At 41.1% G+C, this 25,372-nt stretch overlaps 1 long non-coding RNA gene across 1 annotated transcript; it reads left to right on the top strand.

Moving 5' to 3' along the window:
• Positions 1-13,729: 13,729 nt before the first annotated feature.
• LOC146601296 (uncharacterized) lies at positions 13,730-23,908 on the top strand. The gene is made up of 3 exons (XR_014896284.1): positions 13,730-14,069; positions 16,683-16,869; positions 21,722-23,908. It is a non-coding gene; the product is annotated as an uncharacterized LOC146601296 (long non-coding RNA).
• The last annotated feature ends 1,464 nt before the right edge of the window (positions 23,909-25,372 follow it).

Below are 25,372 nucleotides of genomic sequence, written 5' to 3'. Positions count from 1 at the left end.
TGAGCACCGCTGTTCTTGATCTACTTAAGTCAGTATTTGTTAAAAAGCAACTCTGAAATAGTCATAACAAAATTGAGCATCCTTGTAGGAAGACAAAAAATTCAATATACCTATGGAGAAACTGCCTATCAATGAGGAAGTTAATTAAAAGGAAATTAAAGGAGCAGTTAAAGGGGGAATATGTTTGTAGGCGGCTTAGATGCTTTAAAGACAACCACATATTCTGCTACTCAACACAAATATGCATGACAGATAGAAAATTTAAAGAAGATCTTCCAAAAGTAAAATATAAATCAACATAGAAAGGAGCTATTAGATTTTTTCAAAAATACAGAAAAAGAGAAAAGTCTCAATTTAAACATAAAAGGCAAGCCAAACAGACCTTGAGCACTTACTGAATGTGGAAAAGCTAATAATAAAAACTTTTTCAAACATATCAGAGACAGGAAGCTTGCCGGAGGAGCAGTCAGACTGATGGACGATCAAGGCGTAACAGGAGCATTAAAGGCAGAGAAGGCCGTAGCGCGGAAGCTGGGTGAATCTGCGCTGCCGTCCACCGTGGCAGAGGTTAGAGAGGGCTCTGCGCTGAGCTGCTCTGACTGAGGGACAAGCCTAAGGAACCTGGCCGCTCCAAACTGCCGCCTTCTACTCGGCCTGAGTCATATCAAGAGCTAAGCAATACCAGTTGCAGATGCATAGGTCTGCAGAAGTCACCTAAACTTTAAAAACAGGCTAAGCCTCAATTTAGAGTGATTTCAGTGGAATAAGCTTAAAGACAATTGCTGTAATTATGCAAATTTAAACAAGTAAAAAGCCTGAATACATAATGTGTACAAAATAATGGTTTAAAGAAATTAGCTTTAGGAATTAGCAGAAATTGGTCATTTGTATCTAATGACAGGACTGGAAGCTGACGATCCAGGGTGAATGAGTTRTGCCAGCAGATATTAAAGCTTAAATATATTTTGTTCGGTAACCTCACACTTGTATTTGTTTTGGATTGCAGCCTATGTCTGTATTACTGTATTGAAATTCCAGTCACTCACCAGTTCTYGATTAGACAATACACCTGATATGATAATTGGGGCATGAATCRATTGTTTATTGACAAAGGTTTGTATGATAATTAATAACAGAGTGCAGTAACATAAATGTTCCCAAATGGGCATTATTACACACTAATTGTGACCCAGAGGATTAATTGTTAATATATGTTTAAATTCACAGCTATCCAGTTCAATGTTTAAAATCTTTAGAAGCAGTTGCCAATAAAAGACAATTTCTTTTGTTACCATGGCATTTTTCCAAGCTGCAAAATTTTTGATTTATCTGCCAGAACAGTCTGCATTCTTTAGCCCGATAGCTGAGCAGAGTTGTCTTCTGCTCTCTAGGCTCTGCTTCAACTTCATTTCTACTACTGAAATCAGGAATAGTATCAACAAAATCCCATAGGTATATTTGTGCTTGATAAATGCTTAGATACCATAGTGTGTGTGTATATATATGTATACATGTGTGTGTGTGTGTGTGTGTGTGTGTGTGTGTATGTGTTCTAGTAGACAGCATATATAGCTGTCTAGTATATTCACTTGCATTGATTGTAAAGGAAATATTATCCTAGAAATCTTTTACTTTTGGAATGGTTATCTCCTAATAGTGAGAACAAATCATCTTATATAGAGCCGTGTGGCAGGAGCTGATAAAATATGTACTTAATTCTTGGTGTTATGGGCCCCCCRTTGAGGTTGAGGACCTTTTCTCCTGTGCCCTGAATACACATGCAATTATGGACCGTCTCTGTCCTGGAGAATAGAAAATCCAGATATCCTATGAGGAGGGCAGGTTACTTTGCAGCTCATCCGTCTGCAAGTGAAGCTCTTTGTGGATGTTGCTTTCTTTTTTTTCTGGGGTTGGCACTTCACAGAGGTAAACTCTCCAGTTTGCCTAGTGTAGAGCAGGGGAGGGGATGTGAACGCCTCGCTGAGGACGGAGGCTGAAGGTGAGCTTTGGAGGAAAGGGGGAAGTTTCAACTGTGTTAAAGCACTGTATTTCTACATTTATTTTATAACGTATTTGCTTTTCTGGTTCTGAAACAGCTTTTCCCTTTAAAATGATGTTTTGCATTATGATATCAAGCAGAGCAAGGGATTTCTCAACTCTTCCAAAGTCAAAGGAAGGCTGTGTTTTCATCAGAGAGATGATGAAAGTGGAGAGTTTATTTTGTTTTGAACTAAATCACATTTCAAAATGTTAGACTCCTTCTGGAAATGCAACATCTGTCTTTCATGCAGCTCTAGCTAAAACCAACCAGAAGTGTAATTTTTCCAAGATTTACTTAGTAATTCAACTTTGTATTTTGATAGGGTAAGCAGGAGGCACAAAACCAGGCAGGCTGTGTATGGGTTACCTTTTTATTTGGGCTGAAAATCACTTTATCACATAGGCAGATCTCAGATAGTTCTTAATTTGAATTTTCTGTGAAGAAAGATTAATTCCTGAGTGTCCAATATATTGGGCAGTTGGGCAATCAGTACTTTCACTTTATTTTTTCTTATGGCATCGTTATCTGGGGAAATGCCCAGTTTGTCCAAGTTTGGGGGAAAAGACAGAGGAGCAGAGCTCCTCCGGTTGCATCTCTTTCTTCTTTTACCCTGTTGACTCCGTGGCTAACTGTGAGTGTGTTCCCTTCCTCCTCTTACCCTTTGGAGACTATGCAGGTGCGGGCAAGCTGTTATCCTGACCCKGTGTACCTGATGCCAGTGAACTGGCTTTATTGTGCTTTGTAGTAAAAAGCTTTTCCTGAGATTTATGTCATATTCAAATCAGAGGAGTAATTACGGAGGCCAGACTCAACGGCAGCGTGCAACAGGAGCGGTGCCTTTCATTTCTTTCTTCCTTAGCACTAATTAGCTGAAGGAYGGGATCCTTATTGCTCTGCAGCAGCACCCCAAGAGAAATCTCCTGCACCTTATGCCCAAAACCTAAAATTCACCCCAGCAATTAATGTTGAAAATGATTTCTAGCCATTATTACTTTTTTTTTTTTTTAAAAAAAAGAAGAGCAATTTCTTATTAAAGAGTTAAGGAGAAAGGATTCTACTCATCTGTATAAATAGCAATAAAATGAATGCATTTTAATGACTTTTTCCAAGTGCTTATATGGTATTTCATTAAATTGTCAACTTTTTCTTTCATATATTTTATGAATCTTTTTTCTTCCTTCTGCCACAAATATGTTGTTGCCAACATCATCATGACACAGTTTGCTGCCAAGACTATGGGGAGTTAAAAAGGGAACGAAAAATGAGTTTCTATCCACTCTTTAGGTAAAATTCTTCTAGCACTAGAGACTGAGAAAGCTGTCAGAAATATCTGAAGCGCCACAGACAAGTGTTAGGAAGCCGAAGCAGTGCCACGCAAACATGAAGCAGTACCAGAGGGATCGGTCCGGAGCAGGAGGTGAGTGGTAATCACCTATGACATTTCCTAATCCATTTGTCATACAGAGATTTCACATAGTGCCCATTCATGTTTCTGTAGAGATTAGCTAAAGCCGCGTGAGCACGCACATGTTGGCTTTTAGAGATTTACTGGAGCAAGTCAGCTCTGGTTTGCAAGAAAGTGCATGTCTTCCCACCCAGCCGTCTCCAACTGCCGTACRAAATCCTGGGTGTCCTGTCTGCAGCCCCCAAGGACTCTCCCACTTAAATATATCAACCTGCTGCCACTCAATAGGTGACGAAACGCGATTCCAGCCAGGTGTCAGGCCATCTGGTGTTCTCYGGTTTAATATGAAAGGGAGCATTTTACTTGACTTTAACTTGCGAGGCTGGGAGGGCAGGAGGAGGGAGAACCCCTCAGTTCTGCGTTTCCGAGCAGTCGAGACAGGTGACTGTATTTCCTACTCAGGTGCTTTAACACCTAACTAATTAAAATGAGTCTCTCCGTGCACAGGGAGTTTCCCTGCAAAGGCCCTAATTTGCGGCCCTTCATCAGTGTAGGTCCTCACTGGAATTTCATTATTATTTTTGCTGTCATACCTTTACTTCTTGTTGGAGCTGCTGAGAGGCTACTCAACTATTGAATTAGCTTCATGACTAGGATTTTGAGGCTTCATTAAAATWTCTGCCTTTGCAAATCTTGATTTCTGTGCCCCCCTATGCAAATAGAGRGACGCAGTGGAGGGTCCTTGCAGGYGGGAACACAACCCTGGATATTCACAATACCTAATTACAGCTTAAAAGTGTCTTAAAAACTTCCAAAATCTCCAGCAATATTGCAGGAATAGCCTTCGGCTCGTCCCTCGAGCGAGGGACAAGTGTTACTCCCAGTCACGCTGCCRGGGTGGCTTTGGACGAGCTGCCCTGTGTGTGAAGCTGAAGAATTTTGCATTCAGGTGACCGAGTTTGTTGTTGTTATTTTTAAACAGCACGAAACATCTTACTTGGAATTTGCTCTGCTTCTTAGGTGTTGCTCTCATCTCAGAGATGTTCTGTTTTAAAGCGATTTAATTTCTCTCCCTGGCTCATAGGCTACAGCCTGATTTTGCTCRCACTCCTGGGTCTTCAAGCAATTTTAAAGAAGAGCCAAAGACTTGCTGAATGTAGCTGTTTTGTTTACATTATGTAAAATTGGGAATCTGCCATAAGAGAAATCCCACGCATCCCATGCAGGGCTGGAGGCACACAAGGGTGTGTGCGCATCAGATAAAGGAGGTGGAGTTTTTCAGCAAAGGCCCCTAACTTGCCCAAACGAGTTAATTACACATGTCGCGTCCCACTTTCCCAATACAGAAACGTTTGTAATTAAAGAAAAGAAAAAAATTAGTGTGTAATTTAGAGTTGGCCTTGGGCCATTCCATTCTGTGCCTGATCCCAGGAYCCGGTCACTGTCTCCTCCAGCGTGTGGCAGCGTGGATGCAAGCAGGATGCAGGAGAGTAACCCGGCAATTTGCTTGCACTTACTGCTCTAATTCAGTCTCTCGTCTTATGTAAATAATATTGGCAAGCTTTACCAATACTTTATGGAAATACAACTGATTGAGAAATATTATATATGGAATAGATTTTGAGTCATTTGAGTAATAAATAGAACATTAATTTTCTGGTTCTGTCTTATGCAATGTATTGCAACTGTGAACTGCATAATGCATGTAAAAATCCATATGCCTATACATTTATTTTTAGCACTGACAGGCTCCATGTAGACTATTTTCTATGTCATATGCAGCTGGAGTCGATGATTCTCCTGTGTATCTGAGACCATCAGCTCTCCCCAGTGGCATATTGATTTCTGGGAAATAATCTTCATGTGGTCATCCTTGCTTAAATATAGTGTGAAGATATACCCTTATTCAGAAACAATGCACATTCCCGCCATTTTCTGCTGGAAATTGAATGCAGAGCTCAGTTTAGCAAAGCATTTAAACAGTAAGGCAAAAAATTACAAACGTCTTCATATTATGGAACATGTTTTACGTCCCAGCTACCATACAGAGCTGGAAATTTAATGGTTCTGATGCAACTGAGTCTATGAAAATAGAGCACAAAAGAGGAAGGCTAGCATCCGTCGTAATGCACTGTGAAGACAGGAAATTGTTTAATTTTTTTTGAGCTTGGCCAATATACTATAGAGTATGCATACTTCTCAGAAATGGGATATTTAAAGACCTAATATATCAAGACATATTTTATGATAAAATATATATTTTTTATATATATATATATATAACATTTAATATTATCCAATTATATAAAAACAATATATAAGGGGTAAAGGGTAAAATAAAAATAGTTGGCTGAACTCTTATCCTATTAAAGGAGAGTATGGTTTCCAAATTTAATGGGAGTTATTTTTCAGCAMACAAGAAAGTTACAGGTTCAAACAGGTTCAATTTAACCTGTACGCCTTAAAATCTACCTTATTGTTTTGTGGCACTGAGATTATTATTTGTTAAATACAAGTTAAAAAAGCGGTAAGGAAAATATTTACTTCCCAATTGTTAGATTTTTTTTTCTTATATATGCACCTTGATAAGCAGTGTAATTCAGGCTAATGGAGGTGTTGCAGAATTGTCCTGTTGGAAATGACTGCAAACTAGTGAAACACTGCTGCTGCACCTCTCCATCCTACTTGTATATTCAAGAACACTATGAAAAAGCATTCTTCATTTTTAAATTTTAGCCATATAAATGTCATAAATCAAGCCTCAGGGTAAAACCCCAGAGGATTAAAATAATAATTTTAATCTTGCCTGCTTCTTATTGCCTTCAAATGGCTGAAGTATGTGATGAGACCCTCACAAAACCAAATGACACTGGAATAACATAAAGTGTTATTTGCTTTTTTAATACATAGCTGAAAATCTTCAACAGGAAAGACTGGACTCCAGTCCCGTGCTGGGAAGGTAAAAGGGAATGTGACTCCCGTGCTTGCCAGTGCCAGCTGGCTCCTACGCCAATGGCTATGAGATAAGAGCTTTTTAGGTCTGTTGGCCCACTGTAATATGTTATTGCACGCTGTTTGGGGGAAAATGCATGCTTTCCCCTGCTGAGCACTAGTTAAGCTGTCCCGCTGTGTTCCCAGCCCACAGAGTCGTCCTTTGCTGTGCCAGCAGGATTTGTGCAGTGCCTGCTCCGAGACGCTGCCTGCTCTGTTTCTCCTGTGCCTCCGGAAAACTCTGCAAGGGGAGGATTTAATCTTATGTAAAATCTGCTATGGAACAGGTAAGGTGATTCATTCCCCTGGCAGAACAACAGCTGAACTTGGATCCAGTCCTTGTTTTCAGTAGACTGATTAAATTTGGATCTGTAATTCTGAATGCACAGTCAGCATGAATTATCAGTGTCCAGCACTTACCAAGCAATTGCAGAGCCAGCATAGGTGACAGATTCCACTTTTATGTCAATACAATCCATCTTCAGTATCAGAGGGAAAAAGAAAATAGCTTTTGTATCATGATATCGTTTGCCCATGAAAAAAAATTTCAAAATCACTTTTTTAATCTGAAAGTTGAAGTAAAAAAAGATCATGACGCCAGTAGGATTAACCCCTTTCCCTCTCAAACAACAAACTTTTATGGAGCCGTGCAGCTGCTGCAGCAACCACCCATAAAATTAGTGCTCAGAGAAATGCAAAACTAAATGACATATTTTTGGATTGTTAAGTGTCACTTCAGTGAAATGTATTCATGTTTGAATAGCTCCAGTTTATTTTCTAGAGGTGGTTAAAAATGAAGAAATTTTGACAATTTTTGAATATTTTCCATTGCTTTTCCTTCTGTTATTTTTGCTGAATGAGGAGAATGTTTTTATTTTTGAATGTTTCAAGGGGAAAAGTATTCAAAACATTCAGTTTTGCCACTACTTTTAATCACTTCACCTCTTTTTCTCCTTCCCATATTTGCTGCTGAAATGAGGAGGAAGTTCAGAAATGGGGAAAGGAGATGTAGAGGGAAGTGGAGGTGAGAGAAAACATGAAAGCCTGAAAAGAAGGTTTCTTTCAGTGTAAATGATAAAATGGAAGATTTTGTCTTGAAGGTAAGTGTTTTCAGTGAAAAAGCTTTATAAAAATCTTTAGGGGGACTGAAAAGAAGGGAAATATTAATTCCACTGTATTCKCATGCTTGCTTTGTTGAGATGGTGGTTTCAAGGAGCAGGAGAGATGCTTGTGCTGCTGATCTTGCCTTGCCCCAAAGGCCTCACTGTTGCTGAGTGGCTAAATATAGGGGCAGTAACAACATCTTCTGGGAGTGAGAGAGGTTGGTACAGGAAGGAGCTGAAGACAGAGCCATGGGAAGTAGCAGAAGGAGGGCAACCCCACCAGCAAATTTAGCTTGGAGGTGCCATAAAGATGAGAGAGAAAAAGATACAAATKAGGTGTTTATGTGTGGCTTCACTGGAGTGAAGGGGAGAAAGAATAAACATGCATAAATAATTAATTAATCCCCAAAATATGTCTTTGAAAATACCAGCAACTAACTTGTTAAGAGTGAAAGCCCTGCCTTATTTCAGTCTTTATTTCAAAGGAGCATTTGACACCCTGTGACACAACAGATTGATGTGGTTTTTTAAGGTAAAAAGTAGCTTAGGAGAAAAGCTGTTGAAATGGATTATAAACTGGCTTATGGAGATGAAGCAGAGGGTGTCAGTGAAGGAGAGCAATTCAGAGTGAGGTGGGAAACACGTGGGATCAGGACCATAGGACTTTTTCCTGAGTAATCTTGAATGTGGCTGACCTTGGTGAAGGTAATATTTCAAAATAAGTTTGCACAGTGCTAATCACACAAGGCTGGAGCATAGCAGCCAAACACAACCAAGCAGACAGACAAGCCAAGAGAGCTAAAGTTAAGAATAAAGGTGAATAAGTGATTCATGTAGTTTAGCATATGCAGTATAGTGTGGTAACGTGGTTTTAAACTATTGAAATGGAAACTTAATTTAGAGCGGAACAGAGATGTCAAGGTGTCAGCTAGAAAGGAAACTTTGCTGGGTGGTTGAAATAGTCCACAGACCATAGTCAGTACTGTATAGGGCACAGTTGGAAAACAAATTCTAAAATTATTTTGCTTGACTAGTGGAAAATATGTTTTCCTGAGACTCTGTTCTGCTACAATGTCTCTGTAGTCAGGAGAGTCTTATGAGTCACCTTAGAATAAATCATCATATCACCTGGACTCCAGAGTCTGGAGGGGTTGTCCTGGTTGGGATTGCCCTGGTGCTTTGGGCAGGGATGTGGACAGCTCTGAATATGTTAAATGGTGGTCAAAGTTCAGAGCAGTCAAGGCAGTAAAAAGTTGACAATCAAGTGGGAGGATGTACTAGTCTGACATGCCTTCATCCTTTAAGCAGCAACACATTTCTGAACAAAACTAAGCTTAAAAGAGTTTTATCAAGAGATACCATTGGGAAAACTGAACTAAGAGGAGAATTTGTGATTCCTTTTTAGGGTTTGAATCTATCCCTTTGAATCTTTGGCATCTAGAAAATATTCAGGGGCTTAGTTATCACTAAGATGATGCTCTTTTTGAAGGAATATATTGTGYGATCATAAAGATGTACTTCATCCAACAGATCATTTCAGCTGAATTCTGTAATACGGACAAGAACCCAAGAATTTGGTTTCCTGTTGAAAGTCTCTAAACTTCACAGGACAGCCACAGCATAAAATGTATTTTCCCATAATGTTTGTAGTACTTCCACCTGAACATGGTTCTAGACCCGAATACTCCCTCAGGCGAGGCAGTAGTGGCTTACTGGGGGCTTACTTGCTGCTTCTGTGATTTGCTTGTTTCTTCTTGCTTCTAACCATTGAATGGGAGGCAGATACACTTTTGCAGTATTTGAATGTTCTGGGTTAGTACCTGGAGCCAGAGACAGGCAAGAAATGCATGAGGTAAAAATTAACTGAACTTTTTTCAGTCCTTAAATTTGTTTTAGCTTTGGCACATTTTGTCCAAACCAATTTGTCCATCTCTAATACAGTGTAAATAGCATAAAGCAGTTACTTTGTGAAATATGTGACGTTTGTAGAAAAGTATATATAGACTGGGTTCCAAAATCAATATAGTAAACTCTTGATGTTGCATACCGAAGTTCATTTCTGTTTTGACAGATCTCCAAAGTAAGACCAGAGAGTCCGTTATTTCACACGCTTTGTAAATTTAAATGCAGCAATTTATGTATTGATGAAAATGTATAATCATCATCATTATGAATGGTTTATGGAATCCATTTATCAGAAATCTGTGGTTCTATTTTATATGCACTTTTCTCATTGTTTATTTGATTAAACAAAGAGTCTGTAGATTTTCATGGTTTTTAGACAAACTGAATTGCTAAATGAACTTCTTGGGAGTATAGCTTTCAGTTACAATTCACTAAAACCACACATGCCACTTGTACATTCTGTCTTGCAACACCCAGAGAAATTATGTTTTGTTTTTTGTAAATATTTTTGTTAGGTAATATTATTGGAGAGACCATGGAGTATGAAATTGTCCTCTGATCTCTTTTCTCATGCCCATTGGCAAGTATCCCAGTACGAGGCCTGATGCTTTAAAGTCAAACTTTAAAGAGACTCCAAACACCAAAACTTGCCTGGGGCCTCCTCCGACCCTGCTTGTGGCCTGGGGCTTTGTGCCACTTCAGTGACGCCTCAGCTGGACTGCTCTCCAGCTCAGCCACTGGCATGCCCCTGCCCCTGCCCATCCCCATCCCCATTCCCATCCCCATCTGCATCCCTATTCCCATCTCCATCCCCATCCTCATCTTTATCCCTATCTACATCCCCAATTCCATCTCCATCTCCATCCCCATCTTCATCCCCATCTCCATCCCCACCCACAGGCCACCTGCCTGGCCTGGCCTTGGCCTTGCCCCACAATAGTGGCTGGTGCTTGGTCTGCCCCAGCTGCCCCACTCCCTCACAGGGTGGTGGGACGTCCCCACTGCCAGCCCCACAGCCTCCAATACCCCCAGCCCATGTGGCACCTTGGCACTGCCTACCTGGGCATGTAGAGACCATTTGCCTCTACAAGGTTTTGAAGGTGTGAGCTCCAAGGGCGTCTGAGGTTGCRAATCTAATTTAAGCTTTCTCTCAGCTGTCTTTTAACTTTTTTAACAGTTCTCAGAGACATGGGAGAGASAAAATAGACATTATTTCTCAACCTGCTATGCAAAATGAAATGTTATCTGAATCTGTTCRTTGGAATGGTTTAAAAAGTTGTTTAGAACTAATTTTACCAAGTTTCCAAAATGCATGAAACCATTTTTCCAGGCAGTGAGGTTTTGATTTTTTTTTTGATTTTTCACTTTAATCCAGTAAAACAGAATCACCTTTAGTGTAAGCCTTTAACAGCTGAGTGGCGTTTGCACAGGAGAGCTGGAGCCATGGGTGCGTCCCTGGCCYATAGGAACATCTCCTCATGGGGTGCACTTTATTTTGGGAGCCAGGAGGCTGGTGGCTGGCTGCCCTCCCACTAGCTGCAGAGCTTAGTTTCAGAGGAGTCTGTGGATATTATGTCCAGGAGGCTTTCACATTTCCGTTGCTGAGAGGGAGCTGTATAGGAAAATCAGACGACGAGCACTGATGTTTAAGACTGTAGAAGGATGAAATAGGGGTGTAGGGGTGAAATGGATAAAAGAACTGACTTCCTAAATTTTTTGTCTTTGGAGTCTCTTCATTCTGTTTAACTGAGGAGAATGTTATTGGCTGGAATGATAAATAATTGGAAGCAAAACTAAGATTTCTCTGTTGTTACCTGCTCAGCAAAACAAGGTCCTTGAGGCATATTGTCTAAGCAGTCCTCCCGAGGACTTTTCCTGGGTACTTATGCTCCTCTTCAGGCTCAGCTGTCTTCTACTTCCTTCACTTACTGCAGACAATAAGGACTGAATTAATGAAAAAATCAAACTATTGTTCCACTGTGTTTTTGATGTGTGTGGGAAGCCTGGTCTGGCCAGCTTTACGCAGCACATGTTTTGTTGCTTGTCRAATAGCATTGCCATCAGTGTGAACGGTCTTCTGGGCTGCCAAACCAGCAGCTGAGCTCCCAGTGACTCAACTGGGAGAAAAAATGTCAGAGGACTGACAATGAGGAACATTTTTGGTATCTGCATAGAAAATTTGGAGTCAGGATTTGTAATTTTTGTCCCAGATGTGCAACTATGTGACTCTATGTATGTTTTAACAAATAATTAAGTCAAATAGTTCCCGTAGCTCATGTGGACATAAATACTGAAACAAAACTTTAGTTAAACCAAAGAAAGTGCTGAGCAGATATGGCTACACTCATTTTGGGACATGAGCTTGTGTTTCTGCATGATGTGGGTTGTGCTGCACCTCTTTTAAGGGGCTCTTAACAAGGGACAGCTCTCAGGACACGTGTTCCTAGGAAGGATATGTTATGCCATGCAATTCTTATGTGTCAGAATTACAAATTTTCTTTCTCTTAGAACAGGTGGACTACCTGAGGTTTTGTGGTGGGTGTGCTCTGCAGTGTGCCTGCCTGCAGGCTGGGGACACGGCCGGAGTGCAGCCCGCTCCCCAGTGCCGTGCGGATACTGGTGTCCGACCGTGCTGGGGTGCTCCCGGGTCCTCGTAWCTCAGCATAGTTGGAGACATGAGGAGAAGAGTTGAGACTGCCTCTGGCCTTTTTCCGTGCACAGGTTGATTCAGAATTATTTCTAAATCAGGCTGAAGGCCAGAGAAAGTTGTGGCAAAAAAGGTTTTGTGAGGGCTGAAGGCCTAATTGTCAGTCATTCTCAGTCGGTGGGTTGAAAAAGGGATACAGAGGAGGGACGGCGGAGTTTTTTGGCTAGCGATCAAGAAAAAGTGAGCTGTGTCCCGGGAAGGAAAGCTGGGAGCCTCTGGCAGAACAGAAGAGAAACCCTGGCAGGGAGGGCGGTGGAGGCTTTTGCAGTGCATTTGATGGCTGTGGAGACTTTTGCGGCGCATTCGAGGCACCGGGGGCCGGGCAGGAGGCATCGCTGCTGCAGCGTGGCGGCGGAGCAGAGATGTCGGCGGGCCCAGAGGGAGGCTGGGCTGGGCGAGAGRTGCCAGCAAGGCACAGCTCGGCTCCGCGGCAGGCCGGGCTGGGCGGCCAGCAAAGGACAAATTAGGGCGGCTGCACTGCATACCATGTAGTCTTAGGGAGAGGATCTGTCTTCTTTCCAGCATCTGGTTATTTGTGTAATCATTGCAGTACGAGCAACAGTGTTGTCTGTTCTATTGTCTCAGCGGAGGCTTAACATTGGGATGTCTTATTTGGAGCTAATGCCCGCATCAGATCCTGCCGTGTTTGGATGGAAAATGAGTTATGTCAGCTCAGCCTTAAATCCTGGAACTGTTTTAAATAAGCTGCTCTGCACTTCCTGTAACACTGGCATGCTGTGGCCAAGAAATGGAGTTTAAGACATAGCGTRTCTTCTACAAACCAAATTTATGTTGTTAGGTGTTTTTTGATTACTAGACACTGCAAATACAGTGACTGTTCCAATCAGGATCAACATTAATTTCTTCCTAGCTTTCAAATGTTATAACTACGTTTCTCCCGACATGTTGGCATCTGTGTTGGTATTTATAAATTTTTGCATGCTTTGACTGCCATGCAAATTGTTCCAGCAAGTATCCTCTAAGGAACTGAAGTGAGAGAGAACTCAGCAGTTCTAGTAATCCTGCCTTTTAAAAGATTATTTTGCAATTACAKTTCTGATGCTTTTATAGAATAGATGCACAGATAGTGACTTGCTGGCATCAATAACAGATAAAATAGGACTTTGCATTCATAAATAAAAGTTTTAATCCACTGAACTTGCATAGATAGTATCAGGGTTTTTTTGCCTTTTTTTTGTATTTGCCTGCTGAGAGGGCTCATGTACACAGTATAGAGGTGTCCTGGGTGAGGGCAATTTTTCCCAAGGGGACATATGCAGAAACTCCCATCAAGCAGAATAATTATTAGCGAGAGGTTATTTGACAGAAGCAAATGGGCTTTATGCATCCTTACTGTAGATGAAATACCATGCAAACTTTTCTGTGAGTTAATCTTTTGAAGGCCGTCAGGCTGATGCCGATGTTCTCGCCTCCCACCGAACCCCGCGGGAGTGGAGAGTGCAGCCTCCCGGTGCGACCTTCCTCCGCTTCCCTCCCGTGATCTTGCCTACGGACTACACCACCCCGCCGGCACGCGCTCGAGCGCAGCTGCCGCTCGGGGAGCTGCCAGACCTCGGGCAGCCGCGGGGAAAGGGCGGTATTTCGCTCCCCATACATCACGCCGGCAGCGGGCTGGAAGAAGGAGGCTCCCGCTGGCCGCTGCCCCCGCCGCTCGCTCACCCCCAGGCTGCCCATGTTCCCCCTCGCCTCACTGTAAGCTCCTGGAAGCTGCATAACATTCCAGGGCTCTGAGGTATAAACGTATTTAAACCCACGCGCTCAAGAAGGAAATACGATCTATTTATTTTGCTTTCTAATGTGTGCCTCACCAAAGAGATGGAAACCTGTAACGGGAGTATGACTTCCCCCACTGGAAAAGGAAACAAGGGAGCAGGGCAAAGTTCTGTCTCTGCCAAGGTAAGCAGAAAAGCGGAGTAGTATAGAAAGAAGTAAAATCCACTGCAGTATGCCCATGTGATATGGGCATCCTCACCAGGAAGCCTGTTACTACTGRCAGCCCTGCTCTCTCCATTGCTGAGATCCTGACCTCTCCTTCCCTTTGTCAAAAATAAATTTACCATAACAAAATTAGGTCTCTACCAGCAGGTTATTAGTGAGCAGAATATATAGCTTGGGGCCTCTGAGCTCACCTTCTAAAATCATTATGAAAACCTGTCCCTGTTGAAATCACTGGGAATTTTGCCACTGTTTTCAAGGAACCAGGATTTCTTTGCAGGTTTTGAAGTTGCTTCTCCAAAATGGAGAGCTGTTTAGTTCTGTGTAGAGGGAGTGTATGTACCTCAGATATTTATATTACTGTACTGTCACATTGCTTCAAGCTGTGATTGCTTAGAAATAACATTGATGCTAAGAGGGTTCAACTGCTGATTAAAGTTTAAACTAAGCTTAGACTGAGCAAGATAGATTAATGCATAAAAAGTTAAATGTTTAAACCTGAGTACATGAACTGAATATAGAAAAAAGTCTATGAAATGATAAAGACACATCTCAWGACACCATTTATCATGGATCCATTTGTCACATCCCACTTTATGAAGTGCCAACAAACTGGTTATACKTTTTTGCTGTGAAGTTCTCTGTCCACGGAACACTTCTCCTGTCCTCTTATTTTCCAGAAGAAGTTAGGAATACAGGTTTTAGGGCTAAACGGAGGAAGTTTATCCTTACTGTGAAGCTCCTTTCTGCTAGAAGTTATCGAGCCGCATACATGATAAATGTAACCCAGTTGTGCCTGTGTTTCTGTCAGCACTCCTCTCAGATTGCAGCCTCATATGATCTTAAAATAGCACTGAAAAGACATCAGTGCATAGCATATACCTCTATACCATATGCTAGGGATAAAGGAATCTAATTGGGTTTTTTTTGCATGTATTATAATTTTTTATCTTTGGCTTCTGCAAAACATTTTTTACTTTCAAGAGAACCTACTAAAATATATTTGACTCCAATTATGCAAACAGTGATTCTTGTCCTGATCTTTTCTAGGTTAAGGCATTAAAGAAAAACCAGTGGTAATGCGAGTTTTAAGTTAGTTGTTCCACCCCCCCCCCCAAAAAAAAAAAAAAAAAAAAAAAAGCTCTTAATCACAGAATCAACCCTTTTGGAATGGGTTCCTCGTCTGTTGAAACCAGGTCTCCCCCAATACTGTCATCAGCACAACTTTGTTTGAATACATCTCAAAAAGTTGCAGGCAATGTGTGTATCTGATACACATTACTTATCTGGTGCAATCACAGTGAACAGGGCACTTGGTGCTTACCACTTTCCATGCATACTAATGCTTTCAAATTGTACGTACATAAATGTTCATGGAAAATTAACTTGCGTTTGTTGAAGCATACTGCGTTTAGAAAGTGTGCACTTGGGTGAGAGTCAGCAGCAGCACAAGCCGGTACAATGCAATTTGTCTGCGAGCCTTTGCACAGAAGTGCGTTAGATTCAGATGTGGTTATGTCCACTTGGAAATGTTTGCTCACTCATCTAGGCAGGAAATGAAAACACTTACACGTAAGTTATGTGTCAAATCACTCCTAGACAGCACAACTTGAATATCAGATTATGCTTTTCAGTTAGCCCGGAACATGAATGTCTTTCACAGAATGTTTTCTCAATTCTTTTCTCAGTTATAAATGTTATTTGACGAAATGATCAAATAGGAACAGTAAAATCATGAACAGCATCTGCTTAGAAAATAAGTGAGAACTATCTATATCTCAGTATAATAAAATGGCTCAGCACATAGTTGACCTTTTAGGCATTTCTATAATAAACACGATTAAAATAGTAAAGAAAAATGCTTGTAGGACTTGAATAACATATGAAACTATCTTTTCTTTCCTTGCTTTTGTATATGATATATATGAAGTACCCATGTGAGCTTTAATATGGGTTTTGCTTAATGCAAGAATCTGAAGTTAAGAAAAATGGGTTCTTCAAAAATGAGAAAAATGTTCATAGAACTTCTAATCATTTCTGGAGTATTAAAAAACATAGTTAGATCTCAATTTTTAGATAACTAGCTATTCATAGATTTAGAACACTTTATTTTTTGCCTGCCTCTAAGAATTTGCTGTTGTCCCATTTTACAAAAGTATTTATAACGTTTCCTTCAGTCTGAGAATAACACACTCAGCTGGAGAAGATGGTAAGTTGGGCCTGAGAAGTCTTACAAATAGCAGCTGGCACTGCAATTGTTATTAAATATCCACATCCCTCTCTGATTTCAGAACCTGGCCTTCCTGCGGTTTTGGTTAAAGCCCAGGGTCTCAGGAGCAACGGCAATCATGGCAGCAAAATACGGCTAGATTCTCTCCTCTGTTGAGGACTGGATACACAAGATTTGTGACAACCCCTTTCTATTTGAGGATTATATGCCCAGCTGGCACTCTGGAAAGAGCTAGATCGAGGATGACTCGGTTTGGTTGGTCTAATATGTTACCAAGGGTCCAAGAAAGGAGCGGGATGTCAGGTCTCTGTAAAACCTGTGCTCTCGTAACATCTTCCCTGCAGCCTCCGTGTCGGTCTCAATGAGGGGCCATCACCCTGTGGGGCCCTCCGGACTCTGTCACCTGGTGGGACCCTGTGGCTTGTGAGGAGAAGAATCAACCTGCTGTTGCTGAGGGCCTTCTCAGATGCTAAACTTACCTGAAGATCTTAAATGCTATTAGAAATTGCACCATAGCTTGCTGAGAGAAGAGTAAGTATTGCCATTTGTTAGACTGCTTTTATTCCTTCACTTATCACACAGCTACCTCGCTGGCTATAAACTGCTGAAGGCGCTTTATCAGCACTAGATACCCCTTCCCTCTTAGCAGCAAGGCTATCTAAAGAGGAATGGGCTTTACCATCTGTGGACAAAGTAAGCCTCTCCGGCCAGAAACCTTCTCACGCTTCCTAACGGATGGGAAAGTTCAGTGGTGGTGGTGGTGGTGGGGGCTGGGGCTGCCTCCCAAAATGCTTTTACTTTGATTTTATTTTGACTTTTTTTTTTCCTGCCAATTTGATAATATCTCATGAAATGTTTTGTCCTGCAACACAGACCCCTTCTTTGGTCCTGCTGTACCAGTGCATCTTTTGTGCAGTGTTTTAAATATGAGCTGGTTACATGAGCAGAAGTTACTTTGCATCCTAAATTTTAAGCATTTCTCAGACRAAAAGTTATTGATCAAGCAGCCTTGGGAGCAGTAGCTGTAGCTGAAGCACAGCATCTTCTAGAGGAAAATTAGCATTATTAGCACCTCTAGGGAACTCTCTCCTTATGTGCAGCAGTTTCGGAAGCCTCCTTAAATCCAAAAATCCATCTGTTTCAAGCTAGCTGACAAATAAAGAAGCCAAGCATCTGCATGCCACTTGTTTGTGTACACATCAAAGTATTTAAATGGTCAGAAGTTCTCTCTGGTGTACCAAAAATTTATTTTGTTCTGCTTTTTGCATCCTGACAATTTTCAAGTCCAGGCTCTTTACAGAGGAAGTAGGTCCAAAATATAATTAGGAACATTTTACATTTTTTTGGATCATATGACGCACTTGTTGCCCGGCAGGACATTTTGGAGAGCTTGCTCTAAAGGAATGGAGCTTTCCTTGTTCCATTTAACGCCCAAAGCAACCTCCTTTGAAATATTGTTTTGTCAAAAGCTGGGAAAGTTTGGGTGATGGGAGTAGGAGGTTTTGGAGTAAGGACTCAATCCCTAGCAGGAAATTTACTGAACTGCCAATTTTTGATCATCTAATTGACTTAGAAAGAATTTGGATGAGTTGCTAAATATCTGCCAGCAATCAATGGTGACTGTATTTTAGGCCTGGGGCAGATTGAAATGGAGACAGTAAAGGAGAGCGGTGGCTGGCAGCTTCGCAGCAAGCTTTGGGGGAGGAGGAGGAGGAGCAACCAGGGGCTCCCGCAGACTGGGCAGGTTATAGAGGCGGCAGAGCAGCCGCCGCTTGCTTTGTCCAAGGGGCCAAACTCTGCTCCGTCCGAGGATCCTCGCTGCCGGCTYGGCTCTTGAGAGTGCCCTGCAGAGGAGAAAACCCTCATCCCCACTGCTTTTAATCTCTTTCACACTCGAATCCTCAGAGAATTTAAGTGTCTGTAAAATGTTGTGAGAGTCTCCATTTTTAGGTGTAATTAACTAAAAATACATTTAACTAATGGTATGTAAGATCAGTATGTTTTTATTACAATTTTATACTGTGTATAAAGCTGTAATCTGTCTAATACAGCATCATGTACCTAAACTAGGAGTAGACTGTTAATAGCCCAGGAAATGACAACTTTTTTTTTTTTTTTTTTTTTTTTTTTTAAAAAAAAAATTTTTTTTTTTTTTTTTTTTTTTTTTTTTTTTAAAAAATTTTATTGCCCTGGTGTATCTGGTAACGCTGATCTGACCCCAGCCTAGAAGCCTTTAATGCAATTATGCTGAACAATATTTAAAACTGTGAACAGATGCAGGCCCCCTGACTCTAGGACACGTTTCCCCATCTAAATGATCTCGCCGGCCGCCTTTTGAAGTCCTCCTCGTCCGGGAGGTGGAATGTGTTTGGTATGAACTGGAAATCGAAATAGCTCTGCGAACACGAGGACAGATGGCAAAATCCCAGTTGGAACGTGCGACCAGCAAAGTGGCTGCTCTGTGCTTTCGCGCCGGGGCCACCGGCAGCCACGCTGCGTCTGCAGAGCAGCTGCGGCCGGGGGCTCCTGCGAGAGCCGGGAGAGCTGCCAGGGAGACACTACCTGCGCCGTCGCTTCGTCTYGCCTCAAAAACAAGAGGGGAAACTTTCTGTAGCCCCGGGGGTAGAAGAAAAAGCTCAGGAAGTAGAAAATGAGTAACAGTATATATCATATTTATGCTCTCAGTTGAGTGCAGCTTACTGCCTTGGTCTAATACAGAGAACAAAAGCAGAGTCTGCTCAAGTGAAGATGCTGGCTTTTCAATGCCAGAGAGACTTTCGAATGTTGAACAATATGCTTTCTTAAGGGAACCGGTTTTTTGTTTAAAAATATTTTTAATAAGATCGTTTGAAAAGTGACGCACYTTCATATGAGTCCAAGTTAGTAAGACCTGCAGACCTCTGAAATGAACTCTGAATTATTACAATCTTTTTGCTCTTTAGAATGAAAAATAAGTATATAAGAATGCAGTCAACGGGCTGGAGTACTATCAGAATGAGAATTATGAGAATGCTCCAAGTGCCTTTTCTGTTCAAGTACTGAACATAGCTAATAAGTAGTACATAAATGTTGCACTAGATATTACGTTTTTCCTTTCCCTCTTCTGTTTTTTCACTTACATGTACTCAAAATAAGTAGTCTGCCCATATCCTGACTCCTTTAAAACTGATGGTAAATTTTGTTTGAAAACAGTATCAAGTTTAAGCAATGAGACCCCATATCCAGTATTACCCCGCATTCCTCTGCATCTGCTTCGCTTTTCCTGCATCTTTGTATGCTGCTGAATTCTCCAAGTACATTATCTTGGCTCTCAGTCTCTGCTTTCCAGAGGCATTAAAGAACAGCATATTGTATTTGAGTACCATGACAAAAGTCCCAAATGTGCCATTTCATTTAAGTAACATAAAAAAGATGAATGTTTCACTTTAAGAAAAGTTTTCTTTCCAAAAAACCCTTCAAAAGTAGATTTAATTCACAACTAAATTCCTAAGAGGGGACACTGAATGGAGATCTATAACATTACTGTTTTAAATGGAATGTGGCTTGGCTACAAAACATGTTAGCACTAGCATGTGAGTCTGAAATACATAGTATGTATGTGTGTGTATGTACGTAGATAGATAGATGTGTATACAGAAGTCTATTCAATCTTCTGTTTCTTTAACAACTGAGGTCTTGGTCTGTTTCCCAATGCAGAAAAAAATAGTTCACATAAGTAATCACAAAATACAATTTAGATACTTTTTCTTATCTGCTGATATGAAGTAGAAAAAGGCGACATTTATATGGGAATCCTGAGTAGAAGAAAGGGTATTAAAGTGTACAGGATTAGAAGAAATTATTTCAGGTTTAAAGCAAGGTTCAGAACAGGGAGGAGTAAAGCTGAATTCATGGAGAATGAAATATTACTAGACAACACAGGGCTATGTTCATTTTAACTGGATTGATGTTTACAATCTCTGTTATTCTTGAAAATATAAAAAGCAGTGTTAGCTCAAGCCTTTCTACTTATGGATAGATAGTATCATTACTTCTTTTGTATGACTTTTTTGTTACTTMAGTCTCATTTTTCTAAGCTGTTTTGTATTTGAAAGCATTTTAATCGTTACAACAATAGCCTTYGGGAGACTGTTTTTTAAAAAAGAGTTGTGCTCTTGAAACATTTATTCTGGTAACTGTTTCACTATATAATTTCTCTAGAAGAAATGGCCAGGTCAGAKCTGATGGTGGGAAAGAGCCCTGGTTTACAAAGGATGTTCTCTTTTCATGCATTCAAGAATGGAGGGATGGTCTTTTCAGGGCGAGCATTGAGCTAGCAGCTCCTATTCAGTTCGGTATCCACAGTATCTGCCAGACTGTTCTCAGAGCCGCTGTTTCCTAGGAATCCCCCATCCTATAAATACGGACTACGTTCTTTGTTCCTAGAAGTACACCCGAAATTTCATTGTGCTGAAATGAATGTTGTTTGCTTATGCAAAGTAGCTCACTTGAGGCTGTATCAATGACCTACTTGTTCATTTAATATGTTCAGGACATTAAACTAACTAATTATTAATGAACCTGTTGGTAAGTTTATGCTCACTGAACTTTTCATCATGTCCTTCAGGGAACATGCCCCGTAACAGAAGAAATTTGCTGTCCCTCCTGGTGAGAACAGGCTTGGGGAGGAACTTTCTAGGGGCAGAGCAGTATCGTTGTTTGCTTAGGGCAGAAGCTCATAGAAATAACCTTTATTTCTCACATACCACTACATAGGCATATTTACAAAGCAATATGGGCATCATTACTTCTATGATTACAGATGCATAAAATGAGGAATAGAGAGAAGAACAAAAGATCTTAGAAGTAGTGAGGTCAAAACCTGGTGTCGACTCCCTCATCTGATGCTCTGCCTAGAAACAAGCTGCTCACAGTAAAACCAAAAAATAGTACGGCTGCGAGGTGGCAGTTTGTAAAGGCAGGAGCCTACTAAGACAGAGAAAAAAAAACAAAAAAAAAAAAAACAAAGCAGGGATGGCAGCTCTTATCAAGGGGCTAGAAATACAGAATTCTTCTGTCCCAGCTTCACCTACAATATTCAAATAATAGAAGCAAATACAGCTGTTCAATAATAGCACAGGACTTCACCACGGAGCAAAGTGTAGCCCAGATCCCCCAGCTCAGGGAGTGAATGTGAACTAGTGTAGCAACAACACACTCTTACCAGGGGGAGCTCTGAACCGTCCTCAAGCCAGTTTGCTCAGAAGACCGGACGATAGATGAGGGTAAATTGATTTGGTGTTCAGAAGTAATTAAAAAAAAAAAAAAAAAGATTCCAACCCAAACCCAAAATAGATGTGTGCCTAGAGAAATAAAAGGGGRTGTTTTGTGTTTTCTTCCACAGATGCAGAGACAAAGCCATGAAGCCACGTTCAGAACAGATGTACTGCATGTTTTATAAGCCTTGAAGGGCTTTTTCTGTTGTGCCTGATGGACTTGCATCTGCACCTGCATCTGTACCTAGTGATTTCTGGAGAACAGTGTCACTGATTTCAAACAGCCTCTTTGGGGTTCCATCTTGCCTGCTAATATCATTGTGAAGACACCTGCACAGCACGCAAAAGAGTAATAGTGACACGTGAGTATGTAGCGGGGCTGGCCTAAATTTAGCTTTCACAGAGCCATTTGAGGCAGAAAAAATGCTCTTATTTTGTGGGGCAAGATGTAATTTCAGAGAAAGCATCAGAACAACTCCAAGCAGCTGTGTTGTTTGAAACAAACAAGCAAAAAATCCTAAATCCACACAACTTCAATGTGCGATGGGAAGATCGGCAACATTTGGTAATCAGGCTAGGAGCTGGGGAGCAGGAACAGCCAAATGACTGCTGTCTTCCCCTAAAACCTCAGTATCCCTAGAAACCACTGTCATCTCTATCTTTACCATGTATTGCAAAGAAGCAACCTGGTAGTTCAGTCATTTCAACAGTTCTAGATATTGATCAGGCTTCTATGAATGTGAAATTTTGGGGGAAGTCAGGGAGTAACTTGTCCTCTGAACTGCTGACGTTGCTGCAGCTGGTCCGTATGCGGATGGCAACTTCAGGAGGGAAGGAGAGTGACTGCTTTCACACTGCATCCTGCTCGTGGAGGCTCTAGTCCTCCTCAAAACCTGCGTCTGTCTGTTCTCTAAACAGTTAGCTCTGGCGATGCTCTCCCTGCCACTCAGGCGTGCAAACCAATGAATTTAGTTACTTAACTGAGTTCAGAATTTCATTACTTTGAGTTGCTTGTGGGCTGGGGTAACAACGTCAAAAGTGGACAGCATGAGGAAAACCTGGCAGGCAAACCAAGGTTACATGATACATAAATTCACATAGGTGCAGACWGGAGTTTAATGCATACGGTGTAGTGTGTGTGCAATGTGCACATTTCTTCCCCCTTGGCAGGGTAATTGCTTTGTGGATTTCTTGTGGAAATTAGATCAATCTATAGCTGTGCTGCTAGCTGCTTATCCCCAAGTTGTCACTCCTTTAGTGTCTGAGCTCTCCCAGTGGGTTGCAAATTGTTCTAGATAAATGGTTGCATTTATTTCCTTCTCATACTGTGTCCAACCACCTGCTTTTTTGTGTTGCTTGTAGGAGCTTGTAAAATACTCCACAGTTCATAGATTTTTTGAACTGGAGCCCATAAACATGGCAGAACAAATTTGGAGCCAATTTCACAGTGGCGCAAGTTGCCAGAAAGGACCATTAATTAAAGGAATCTTCACTCTGTCATCTGCAGTAATACTGATTAAAGGTTTTCCATTTTAGATCTTTCAGATATATTCTGTGTATGAACTTGCATGATCTACAACACAGCTAAGGAAAAGGCTTGAGGTTTTTTAAGAGGAGAGGGGGTATGTTTTTCACTTTTTTGAAAATGTTCTGAGCTAAGAACCAGATTTAAACTTGGCATAAGCGGGTACCTCATTAATGCCAAGACTGATGCAGGGGCCGCACCAGTGCACATATTAGTAGTTATCTCTGAGAGTATTTGAGAAGTCAAACTGTAAGGCGACAGTCCGAGCTCTTCCCGATGAGATGGAGCKTGGAGCAGTGACATTAGGAATGTATTAAGGGAACCAAAGAGGGTGGCTGTTCTTTCTGTTCTTGTGTTTATACATCAGTAAGTAATATGCCAAGCACATACCTTACTTTTATACTAACTAATATAAAGGCTTTTCTCTGATTTATAGACTGGAAAGGTTATTTCTTTAAACCTGACAAATGGTGCGATTTCAAGTGAGGAACTGATCCTGCTGTTCTAAGCCAGCTGCAATGATCAGTTTGAGCTCAGGATTATGTAAGTAGGAGGAATAAACCTTGGCAGACCAAATTTGAAATATTTGTTTTACACCTCAAAACAGACTGGTAACCGTAATACAAATGTTTGTAGATGATTTCTTTCATTTCCAGTGGCAGAGGTAGATCTGCCATGATGTCTGACCATTGGGCTCTGGAGCAGGCTTTTGCTGAGCAGTGTTTGATTTCTCCCTTCTCACTGCCCATTCTTTCCATTTATTCTCATTAAAAAGAGCCTCCTGAAAGTCTGCAGAATAGTCGAGTGCACAGCTTTCCGATGAGCTCCAGTGCCATTTTGCAGCAGGGGAAGGTAGCAAGCAGCTACTTGCAGAAACAGCTATGGAGAGGTCCTTGAGATGCGTTCCTCCCTTGAAAGGCTGTTGCAGCAATAAAGGCCTTATCCAAAGGCAGAAAGTCAACGCAGAGACTGACTTGAGAGAATACAAGATATAAAACAAGCCAAACCAAAATAAACACTGTAATTAGCAAAGTGGATTTTTTGTAAGGGTTACAGTTTTAGCAAGATCAGATATTTATGGCAGTATAAAATCTCATTCCTAGTATATATTTTAAAATAAATTTGAATGGAAGTTAATAGAAATTGATTAAAACTTCATATGTATCATGCTTTCATTTTTTCTTATTCCCTTTCTAAACAGTTTTTAATGAAATTAGTATTACCAGACAGTCTGCTCATCTCACTTATGACATCTTAAAAGGCATTTTTCCATTTCTTTAAAAAAGCCTTTGGGCAGCTTTCTATTTGGAAGAATGAGAAAATTCAAATATAAACATCAGATAAGAGATATCCAAAGATGTAGTTATGCATGTACTTTAAGAATTTGAGAATTTAGGACAGGCACTTAATTTTTGAAATCATTACTCTGTGCTTTCTTCCAGTAAAACTCAAAGATTTTTTGTTTGGTTTCAATATGTAAGCTCCACATACATGGTGTGGTGCCACATATATACATATATGGTAGGCAACAAACAATGACTTGTAAATGCCTAATGCTATTTAATATCAAAAAGAGATTATTAAATGAGATAAGGTGGGTAGGGGAGTGCACATATGTTTCACAAGCTTTCGATGCTAAGCAATAGAGGAGATACTGCCTGTTGGAGTATCAGTCTCATATGGCTCCTATATTAACTGGAACTTATGGCATCACATTTGTTGAATTGAATTGATGCAGAACGCTAAAAATACTCTCCTCTCTGCTGAACTCAATGATTATGTTCCCTAGCTGGCATCTACACCACACTTAGCCTGTGTATTTAGCTCAGCAACGAGGGCAGCAAAAGATCTACTTTATATTTATAGTTAGTTAAATTTAATTCGTTGGTGTGAGGATCTCAGGTCATAATTGAAGTGACTAGTGATCATTTTTTTGCAAAATTGTCCATCACTGTCTTGCCCTTACCACCCTGACGTTTCCTTTCGCATCTCCATCTCCTGCTGCATTCACTGAGAAATGTCCTTCCTCGGGGCTCTCGTCGCTCACATAGCGCAGGAAAGCGCTGGGTGACGGTACCTGCTCCCAGCCGCAACGCTGGCTCTGCTTATCTGGGGTCTGGACAGGTTAGCTAGCTCTGCGGTGAGCCAGGCCTTACTTCTTATGCCTCAGTGACATTATAAGTGCAGTTTTTCTGGTAGCTAAGTGCAGTCAGACTCCCTCGGGAGCGCCCGCAGTGCTAGATGATACTGAAGG

The sequence above is a fragment of the Rhea americana genome, unplaced genomic scaffold (assembly GCF_003343005.1).
Source record: "Rhea americana isolate MKP2758 unplaced genomic scaffold, rheAme1 scaffold_105, whole genome shotgun sequence".
Lineage (NCBI taxonomy): Eukaryota > Metazoa > Chordata > Aves > Rheiformes > Rheidae > Rhea > Rhea americana.
The sequence above is the reverse complement of the archived record's forward strand: the minus strand, read 5'-3'. Positions and strand labels throughout refer to the sequence as shown.